Source organism: Balaenoptera borealis (genome assembly GCF_965194805.1).
Source record: "Balaenoptera borealis genome assembly, chromosome: 19".
Classification (NCBI taxonomy): Eukaryota; Metazoa; Chordata; class Mammalia; order Artiodactyla; family Balaenopteridae; genus Balaenoptera; species Balaenoptera borealis.
The window spans coordinates 26,082,691-26,093,457 of NC_138878.1; the positions used below are offsets into that span (position 1 = coordinate 26,082,691).

General features: G+C 43.3%; 1 pseudogene across 1 annotated transcript; it reads left to right on the forward strand.

The window, feature by feature from the left end:
* The first annotated feature begins 633 nt into the window (after window positions 1-633).
* On the forward strand, window positions 634-4,433 carry LOC309617140 (bridging integrator 2 pseudogene; annotated as a pseudogene). Its single transcript has one exon. The product of its transcript is annotated as a bridging integrator 2 pseudogene (transcript).
* Window positions 4,434-10,767: the final 6,334 nt, after the last annotated feature.

Genomic DNA, 10,767 nt, shown 5'->3' on the forward strand with positions numbered 1-10,767 from the left:
AGCAACTAAGCCCGTGCGCCACAACTACTGAAGCCCGCACGCCTAGAGCCCATGCTCCGCAACAACAGAAGCCACCGCAATGAGAAGCCCGCGCACCGCAACGAAGAGTAGCCCCCGCTCACCACAACTAAAGAAAGCCCGTGCGCAGCAACGAAAACCCAACGCAGCCAAAAATAAATAAATAAAATTTTAAAAATACTTAAAAAAAATAAAGCTTACTGTTTAAAAAAAAAAAAAAGGTGGTGGGAAGGCTTGAAAGTCAGACAGGTCTGGGTTAAAAGTCTGGGCTCAAGGTACTTATCTCCTGAGTCTGTTTCCTCATTTATAAAATGGGGATAATAAAACTCACCTGGCAGGAGTGTTTCAAGAATTAAAATAATAGCCGGACAGCGATGGGCCTCGGGGAGGGCCCAGGGGCGCCACCGGCTGGGCCTCGAGTGGGCCTCGCAAGGGTCTCCGTGAGGGCCGGGCGCCCTGGGCCTCAGGAAGCTTCGGGCAGCCCAGGGTGAGCCCCAGGCGGCGGCGGGGCAGGGTGTGCGTCGCGAGGCGGCGGCGAGGCGGCGGCGGGGCGGGGCGTGCGTCGCGAGGCCCGCCCGCCCGGATGCGAGGCATGCCGGGAACCGCGCTTCCTCCTCGGGGGCCCCGAGAAAAGTACAGGGCTCCGGGCCAGGGCCTGCTGCCCCTGGGGAGCCGGCAGGATGGCTGAGGGCAGGGCGAGCGGCGCCGCCGGCCTCTTCGCCAGGCAGGTGCAGAAGAAGTTCAGCAGGGCCCAGGAGAAGGTACTGCAGAAGTTGGGGAAAACTGTGGAAACCAAAGATGAACGGTTTGAACAAAATGCCAATAACTTCTACCAACAACAGGCGGAAGGCCACAAGCTACACAAGGACCTGAAGAACTTCCTCAGTGCAGTCAAAGTGATGCATGAAAGTTCAAAGAGAGTGTCAGAAACCCTACAGGAGATCTACAGCAGCAAATGGGATGGTCATGAGGAGCTGAAGGCCATCGTAGCGAATAATGATCTCCTTTGGGAAGACTATGAAGAGAAACCAGCTGACCAGGCTTTGAGGATCATGGAAAACTATGTAGCCCAATTCAGCGAGATTAAGGAAAGAATTGCCAAACGGGGCCGGAAACTCGTAGACTATGACGGTGCCCGACACCACCTGGAGGCGGTACAAAATGCCAAGAAGAAAGATGAGGCCAAGACTGCCAAGGCAGAGGAAGAGTTCAACAAAGCCCAAGTTGTATTTGAAGATCTGAACCAGGAACTACTAGAGGAGCTGCCTGTTCTTTATAATAGTCGTATTGGCTGTTATGTGACCATCTTCCAAAACATTTCCAACTTGAGAGACGTCTTCTACAGGGAAATGAGCAAGCTGAACCACGATCTGTACGAGGTGATGAGCAAACTGGAGAAGCGACATTCCGACCAAGTCTTTGTGGTGAAGGGACTCTCAAGCAGCAACAGACGCTCTCTAGTCATCTCTCCCCCAGTTCCAACATCTACAGTCTCCAGCCCTCTTACCTCACCCACCAGTCCCTCTGGTGGAGGTGGTCCCTCCACCTCAGCAAGGGAGGAAGAGCTGGCATCTGATCCAGCCCAGGGAGAACACAACTCCGAAATTAAAAAAGAGCCCTTAAAAACAAGGAAATAGAGGAGGAGGCTGAAGCAAGCTCCTCTGAAGGGGAAGAGCCTCTGCTAGCCTTCAGCGGCCCCTCCCAGGCCCAGCCCTCACCCACTGTTGAGGATGGAGAGTCCCAGGAGGAAGTTCTCCCTTGCTCCCCAGCTCCATCACCGGGCAGAGCTCTGATCCCTTCAGAGCAGGCTTCATCTTTCCCAGAAGTAGTCCTCCGAAGCTGCACCTCAAGTGAAGGATCTGAACAGCCAAAGAGAGCCTCTATGCAGAGGGCCTCGGCACTGCCTGATAGGCCTCCTCCACCTAGAGCCACTTCCAGCCCCAGGTCCTCCTTAGGGAACATGCCCTCCAGCCCTCCAGCCTCTGAACGAAGTTCACCCACCAGCCCTAGGGCCTCCTTGGGGGCTGAGACTCCAAGTCCTAGGGCCTCCTTAGAGGCCTCTTCTGATCCACAGCCACCAGAGGAGCCAGCAAGAACTCCTGAGGCCAGAGAAAAGGAAAACACCGATAATCTGAACCCAGAAGAACTTTGTACTGCCCCAGCCTTGATGATCTGTCGGAATCAAGGTCTTCAGCTTCATGTCTCTGCGGTTCCAGAAGAGAGCAGCGTCATAGCACCGGAGCCTCAAGAAGAGCTGTCTACCATTCAAAATGCACAACTCTGAAGAGGAACTGCCAAGACCTCCCCACACACACCTCCCCAGAAAAGCCCCTCAGCTAGAGGATATAAGTCAGAGGGACTTAAGATCCAGCATTCATTTCTGGTTTCTCAAACTATGAATGCTGGCGGTCTCTAAAGACCTAGCATTAATGGAGGCTGAGGAGCAGACTTCGGGGAGGGAGGGAGGCAGTCTTGGGAGAAGAGACTGTTAGACTCGGAATATTTAATTCAGGTTTTAGCATTGTTAGAATAATAAGACTTTATATACTAATGAAGTGGGGCTAAAATGACTATAAAAAGCAAAAGCATCTGTAGACATAGACATTTGTCCACCCACAGGCATATAACCACACATACTCAGAGAATAGGGAACAGATCTTTGATTTACCACTCATTTTGCAAGACTTAAAACCAAAAGAACAGATTTTCAGATTGTTAAATAAAGTATTATTCTGATGAAAAAAAAAATTAAAATCATATACGTGACCACCAGAAAATACGTATAGCCCTGCTGTCCAATAAATGGTGATCATGATTTCATCAGTCATGATGATGGTTGGCAGACAGAGGAAGTCTTCTTAAGTCACTTGCTACCCTCCTGTAATACTGAAGCATCCATCCTACCTTACTCTTCTTCTTTTCCTCTCTTCTATTCCTCTTCTGCTTCCAGCCTCTGCCCCCATCTTCTCTTCCTGTTCCCCTTTGCTCCAAGGTCTGCCCACAGGCCTACCATAACATGGCAGGCTGGTGTAAGATAATAGGGAGTGGTGGGGCCTGTGGCAGTCTGAGAGCACAGCTGGTATGGAGGGGCCAGCCACCTCTGAGCTCTAAGTTGCCATGCTGGAATGTGGGCCCAATGTTACCAGATATTTTAGGTTGGTTTTTTTCTTTTTTCTTTTGAGAGAAGTCAGAAATCCACTATTTTATGGGAAATCTTTGGATTTTTTTAATTGTTGGAAATAATTCCAGTTTTATTCACTACTACGGGGTCCAAACTGAATTCTCAGATGGGCCAGTTCCAATCTGCAGAGTTCCAGCCAGTCACCTCTGAGTGACAAAGAGGCCGTGTGCATGGTGGGAGGCGGTAGGAATGGGAGCTCTTCATGTGTGTACAGATGTGCAGGCCTGCATGTATGTGTGTGCATGTGCATTTTATGGTTGTCTCCAGTCCTAAGCAATGAGAGAAGAGTGGGTTTCCCTGGAACATTTGGTTTTCATCCTTCCCCTCCTCAGTGGCTGCTGAGGCATTGGTTGTATGGGATCTGGGCCACTAAAGATCTGTCACATGGGGTCACTGCCTCTGCTTTTGGCTGCTCAAAGCTGCATCGGAGACCCTGGTCTGGGAGGTCTCTAGGCCCAAAATTCCAAGATGAAGTCCAAACCTCCTAGTTCCCTCTGCCCTACAAATCTTTGAAGCCTGTGTGCACACAAACTCATGCCTCCCTTGGACTTTTCTGTCCTTCTAAATAGTAGGCAAGATTTTCCTTCTCACACAGACTGCAAACTGGTGGTTGCTGATGGAATCTGGCCATGGCTACCCCCTTAAAATAGGGTCCCTGTTCTCCAGCCCCACAGTTCCCACTGCTCCCGATTCACCTCCACTACAACTACAACGCTGACAAATATCAGTGGTGTTTTAGCATCAAACCTGTCTTGTTGTTTTCTCATAGTCGTATAAGGAGGAACATGAAATAGTTTTTGTACCTAAGTCTCTATCAAAAATTAGGAAATGGAAGATCAATGGACAAGGTTGCATGTTTCATGAAAAGTGTGAGGGTGTATTTCTTTGTGGAAGTGGTGAATATTCCTTTCTGTTTAATATGCAAATAAAATGTGTTTGTATCAGGAAAGTGCAACTTATGATTGCATTACAAAGTAGGCCATAGTAAGAAGTACGATTGGCATCTATAGAAGATCAGTGAAGAATTGATGAAAATAAAAGGGATTAAAATTTCAAAAAGGTTTGATGTTGAATGGAATGTGATATTGAATGGAATGGAAGTGATGCTGCGGTGCAACTGTTTTATAATGTGTGTCACCCAGTTATGGACTGCAGTGGGAGAATATCACTGCTTGTCAGTGACTGCTGTTGTTCTTATTGGGGTTTTTTGTTTGTTTTTTTGGCCGCTATGCAGCACGTGGGATCTTAGTTCCCCAACCAGTCTTAACCACTGGACCACCAGGGAACTCCTCTGTTGTTCTATTGTTAAAGAGACGTTATTAGGCAATAGTCATTTACCAGACATGTAATAAAAATTCTTAGGCGTAAAAGATACTCCTCCAAGCACAAGACCAGTATATCAGTCAAGTTTTCTTTGGTCAGAAGCAACAGAAACTGCCTCTGATTCTTACTCAGTAAAGAAGATTGCTGGTGGGATCTGAGTTAGCTTACAGAAGATCCGGATGTCCGGGAGGAACCCTCAATGTGGCAGCCGAGCCAGCAGGGCCTGCCCTTGGCCTGGCCCAGTGGCTCCAGCTGTTTTGGTCTTTCTGCCCTTTGGCTCAAGACTTGAGTTCCAGGGAGGGGAGGATCTGAGGGGCCTGCATGGGGCCACAGATCCACCCCTGGGCCTGTGAGGATACCAGGCCTGTGCGGTGTTATAGCCCCAATTCACAAAAATGAGGGGATGGCTAAAAGAGGTTCTGTGAAGTATAAAAACAGTGATGAAAAATAGAAGTGTAAATACTGTAATTCAGAAAAGGAGTGGCTGGAACCCAAGTTGATTCACTTCTGCTGGGATAAATAATCTGAGAACATGATGAGTTTCAGAAAGCAGCCAAAAATCAAAGTGAAGAAAACCAAACAGCAACAAATAAATCCAAAAGTGAAATAGGAAGTACCACGATGACTACCTGAAAGTTACATTTTGCTGTACTAGGAGTCCGTGGGTCCAGTTTCTAACCTGTGGTCTGCGGTAAAGCTCAGGCCTTTTCGGTTTTGAGCATCACTGCAGATTGGGTGGTCTGAGGAGCCTCTCATTGCAAAACAGCGCAGAGGACACACCCTGTGACTGATCTTTGCTCCTACAAGCTTTAGGAGAAGATTTCAAGAAAAGTGAGCTGAGGCCTGAGCTGTTAACGCGGTTGCTTTAGAGGCAGGTGCTCTCAGCAGCACAGCTGTTATAATACTTAACTGGCAGAGAGGGTGGGAAGCCAAGCCACAGTCCCTGGTAGTGGCGCCCTCTGGTGGCCAGAGGCAGAAAGAAACTCTCTGGAAGAAAGGGTTTCCAGATTAGATCCAGAGGACACCCATAGATGATGAAGAAACTAACTCCCATCATTAGGAAGACACTGGGAAGGCAAGCCACTTTGTCCAAGAGTTAGCTGATAACACAGAAAACATATTTAGAGTTCCTCCACCTCTTGAATAGCAGATCCTGGAATTGTCAGATACCAAATATAGAACAGATATACATGAAATGATTAAAGAAATAAAGGATGAAATGACAAAGATGAGGACCAACAAGGTACAATGAGAAACGGAGACCTTAAAAATGCGTATGCACAGAACTAGAACAAAAAATTTCACAATTTGTATGGAAACACAAAAGACCCCGAATAGCCAAAGCAATCTTGAGCAAGAAAAACGGAGCTGGAGGAGTCAGGCTCCCTGACTTCAGACTATACTACAAAGCTACAGTAATCAAGACAGTATGGTACTGGCACAAAAACAGAAATATAGATCAGTGGAAGAGGATAGAAAGCCCAGAGATAAACCCACGCACATATGGTCACCTTATCTTTGATAAAGGAGGCAAGAATATACAGTGGAGAAAAGACAGCCTCTTCAATAAGTGGTGCTGGGAAAACTGGACAGGTACATGTAAAAGTATGAAATTAGAACACTCCCTAACACCATACACAAAAATAAACTCAAAATGGATTAAAGACCTAAATGTAAGGCCACACACTATCAAATTCTTAGAGGAAAACATAGGCAGAACACTCTATGACATAAATCACAGCAAGATCCTTTTTAACCCACCTCCTAGAGAAATGGAAATAAAAACAAAAATAAACAAATGGGACCTAATGAAACTTAAAAGCTTTTGCACAGCAAAGGAAACCATAAACAAGACCAAAAGACAACCCTCAGAATGGGAGAAAATATTTGCAAATGAAGCAACTGACAAAGGATTAATCGCCAAAATTTACAAGCAGCCCATGCAGCTCAATATCAAAAAAACAAACAACCCAATCCAAAAATGGGCAGAAGACCTAAACAGACATTTCTCCAAAGAAGATATACAGATTGCCAACAAACACATGAAAGAATGCTCAACATCATTAATCATTAGAGAAATGCAAATCAAAACTACAATGAGATATCATCTCACACTGGTCAGAATGGCCACCATCAAAAAATCTACAAACAATAAATGCTGGAGAGGGTGTGGAGAAAAGGGAACCATCTTGCACTGTTGGTGGGAATGCAAATTGATACAGCCACTATGGAGAACAGTATGGAGGTTCCTTAAAAAACTAAAAATAGAACTACCATACGACCCAGCAATCCCACTACTGGGCATATACCCTGAGAAAACCATAATTCAAAAAGAGTCATGTATCAAAATGTTCATTGCTGCTCTATTTACAATAGCCAGGACATGGAAGCAACCTAAGTGTTCATCGACAGATGAATGGATAAAGAAGATGTGGCACATATATACAATGGAATATTACTCAGCCATAAAAAGAAACGAAATTGAGTTATTTGTAGTGAGGTGGATGGACTTAGAGTCTGTCATACAGAGTGAAGTAAGTCAGAAAGAGAAAAACAAATACCGTATGCTAACACATATATATGGAATCTAAGGAAAAAAAAAAAAAGGTCATGAAGAACCTAGGGGCAAGACGGGAATAAAGACATAGACCTACTAGAGAATGGACTTGAGGATAAGGGGAGGGGGAAGGGTAAGCTGTGACAAAGTGAGAGAGTGGCATGGACATATATACACTACCAAATGTAAAATAGATAGCTAGTGGGAAGCAGCTGCATAGCACAGGGAGATCAGCTCGGTGGTTTGTGACCATCTAGAGGGGTGGGATAGGGAGGGTGGGAGGGAGGGAGACGCAAGAGGGAAGAGATATGGGAACATATGTATATGTATAACTGATTCACTTTGTTATAAAGCAGAAACTAACACACCATTGTAAAGCAATTATACTCCAATAAAGATGTTAAAAAAAAATGTGTATTCAAAAAATAAAAATGTTTCTTTGTTGAACTGAAAAAACCTCAAGAGGATGGTTGAGTAGTAAATTAGACACAGGTGAAGAGGGAATTAGTAAACTAGGATGTGTATCCACAGTAGTCACCCAGAATGCAGCACAGTGACCAAAAGATACAAATATAAACAAAGTGATAATAAGAGATGTGAAGGACAGAATAAGAAAGTCTAACATATGTCTACTTGGAGTCCCAGAAGTAAAGAATAGAGAGCCTGAAGAAGAGGCAATATTTGAAAAGATAATAGCTGAGCTCATTCCAGAATCTATAAGAAAACATAAAAACACAAAGCCAGGAAGTACAACATACGTCAAAAAGCATAAATAAAAAGAAATTCATGCTTCAACTCACCTTAGTGAAAGCATAGTACACTCAAAACAAGAAGGTCTTAAAAAGGGCCAGAGGGCTTCCCTGGTGGCGCAGTGGTTGAGAATCTGCCTGCTAATGCAGGAGACACGGGTTCGAGCCCTGGTCTGGGAAGATCCCACATGCCACGGAGCAACTAGGCCCGTGAGCCACAACTACTGAGCCTGCGCGTCTGGAGCCTGTGCTTCGCAACAATAGAGGCCACGATAGTAGAGGCCCACGCACCGCGATGAAGAGTGGCCCCCGCTTGCCGCAACTAGAGGAAGCCCTCGCACAGAAACGAAGACCCAACACAGCCAAAAATAAATAAATAAATAAATTAATTAATTAAAGTTAATGGGTTATTAAAAAAAAAAAAAAAGGGCCAGAGAGAAAGGACAGATAATTTATAAAGAAACAACAATTAGGTTGAGGGGACCCTTCTCAAAGCAATGGAATCTAGAAAACAGGGAAAAAACACCTTCTGAGGATCGAGGGAAATAACTCTCAACCTAGAATTGTGTGCCACCAAAACTGTTTTTCAAGAAAACAAATGTTTTCCTGAAATGCGCATTAAGAGATATTTACAGACCAGCAAAACCTGATAAATTTTTGTCATTAAGAAATCTGTACTAAAGAAACTTCTAAAAGATGTTCTTTGGGGAAGAGATACAAGATGTAGATATAAAGTCTAAGATACAAAAAGGAATAGTGAGCAAATAATATAATAAATATTACTTAAATGCAAACAATCATAATCTTAATAATTTAAAAAGTATAATGTATGGGGTTAAAGAAAAAGCTAAAATATAGAATGATAATAGCATGTAAATCATAAGGGGGAGATTAAAATGGAAGCATTTTAAGGTGGTAGTATTATCATGGGGGAGCTAATATAAAAATTGTTAGAGGTGATGAAGGTAAATGTGCATGGTGAAGTAACTTGAGTGGTACCCTCTACAAGATTAGAAATAGAGTGTAAAAATTTCAAACCAGTAGCAAGGAAATGTGGAACAGACAAAACAAAACATAAGCCAAAAAGGCAAGAAAGAAGGGGGGAAAGCACAGAAAAAGCAGGACAAACAAATTTTTTTAAAAAGGAAGACAGTAAAAAAATTCCAAATATATCCATAATCCCAATCAATATAAAAGGAGTATACATGCCAGTTAAAAAGATAGAGATTGCCAGATTGGATTCTTTTTTTAAAAAAATCCAACAATGTACCATTTATAAGGGATATATCTGAAGCATAAGGTTACAGAAAGTTTAAAAGTAAAAAAGTAAAAGCATGGAAAAAGAAACATCAACAGATAAAAAGCAGGCATAGTTATACTCATGTCAGATAAAATAAACTTTAAGATTAAAGGTATTATTAGGGATAGAGATAATAAATATAGTCAAACATATTATTCATGAATTCTATATTTGCAAATTTACCTACTCATTGATCTTTATTTTAACCCTAAAATAAATACTTGCAGTGCTTTGCAGTCATTTTCAGGCAGGCACAGAGTGACAAAAAATTTGAGTCACTCAACACACACATTCCCAGCTGAGGCTGAACAAGGTCATGCTCTGCCCTCCTGTTTTAGCTCATACTGTAAACAAGTATCCTTTTTGTTGTCTATTTAGTGCCGTGGTTTTTGTATTTTTGTGCTTTTTGTTGGTGATTTTGCTGTTTAAAATGGTCCCTAAGTGTAATGCTGGTGTCTAGTGTTCCTCTGTGCAAGAAGGCTGTGGTGTGCCTTATTGAGAAAATGCATGGATTAGATAAGCTTCATTCAGGCATGAGTTATAGTGCTGTTGGCCACAAGTTCAATGTGGCCACAAGTTCAATGTTAATGAATAAACAATATATATTAAATAAGGTGCCTTTAGACAGAAGCACACATAAAACAAGATTACATATTGATTAGTTGATGAAAATGTTATAACGAGAGGTTCTCAGGAAACTAGCCTTATATTTCCCCTAAGAGCAATGGTTCAATATTCATTAATTCAGTGTTTACCGCAACTTTACAGACTATAGCTACAGAGAATAATGATAGAGAACTGTAGTTCAATTCACCAGGAAAATATGACAATTCTAAATGTGTATATCTAATAAAATAGCCTCAAAACATATAAAGCAAAAACTGCTATAACTATAGGAAGAAATTGATAAAGTCACCATAACAGGAGGCACCTTTCTTAATTATTGATAGGTCAAGCAGACAGAAAATCAGAGATACAGAGGATTTGAAGAGAACAATCAACAAGCTGAAGGTGAATTGATGGGTATACATTTACATTTTCCTCAAACAAACATGGAACAGTTAAAAAGTTTCTTACTGTGGCTTCCCTGGTGGCGCAGTGGTTGAGAGTCTGCCTGCCAGTGCAGGGGACACGGGTTCGAGCCCTGGTCTGGGAGGATCCCACATGCCACGGAGCAACTGGGCCCGTGAGCCACAATTACTGAGCCTGCGCGTCTGGAGCCTGTGCTCTGCGGCCGGAGAGAACGCAATGGTGAGAGGCCCGTGCAACGCGATGAAGAGTAGCCCCCGCTCGCCACAACTAGAGAAAGCCCGCAAGCAGCAACAAAGACCCAACACAGCAATCAATCAATCAGTCAATCAGTAAATAAGAATGTGAATTTCTTTAAAAAAAAAAAAAATGTGGATGTTTAAAAAAAAAAAAAAAGTTTCTTACTATATACTAGACCACAGAGCAAGCCTCAGAGATTTTGAAGAATCGTTATTACACAGATATTCTCCAACCAATTGGGTTAGAAGTGGATAGTAAAAGTTAAATAAAACTAGTCATACATTTGGAAATTTAAAAACACACTTGGGTTTCCCTGGTGGCGCAGTGGTTAAGAATCTGCCTGCCAATGCAGGGGACACGGGTTCGAGCC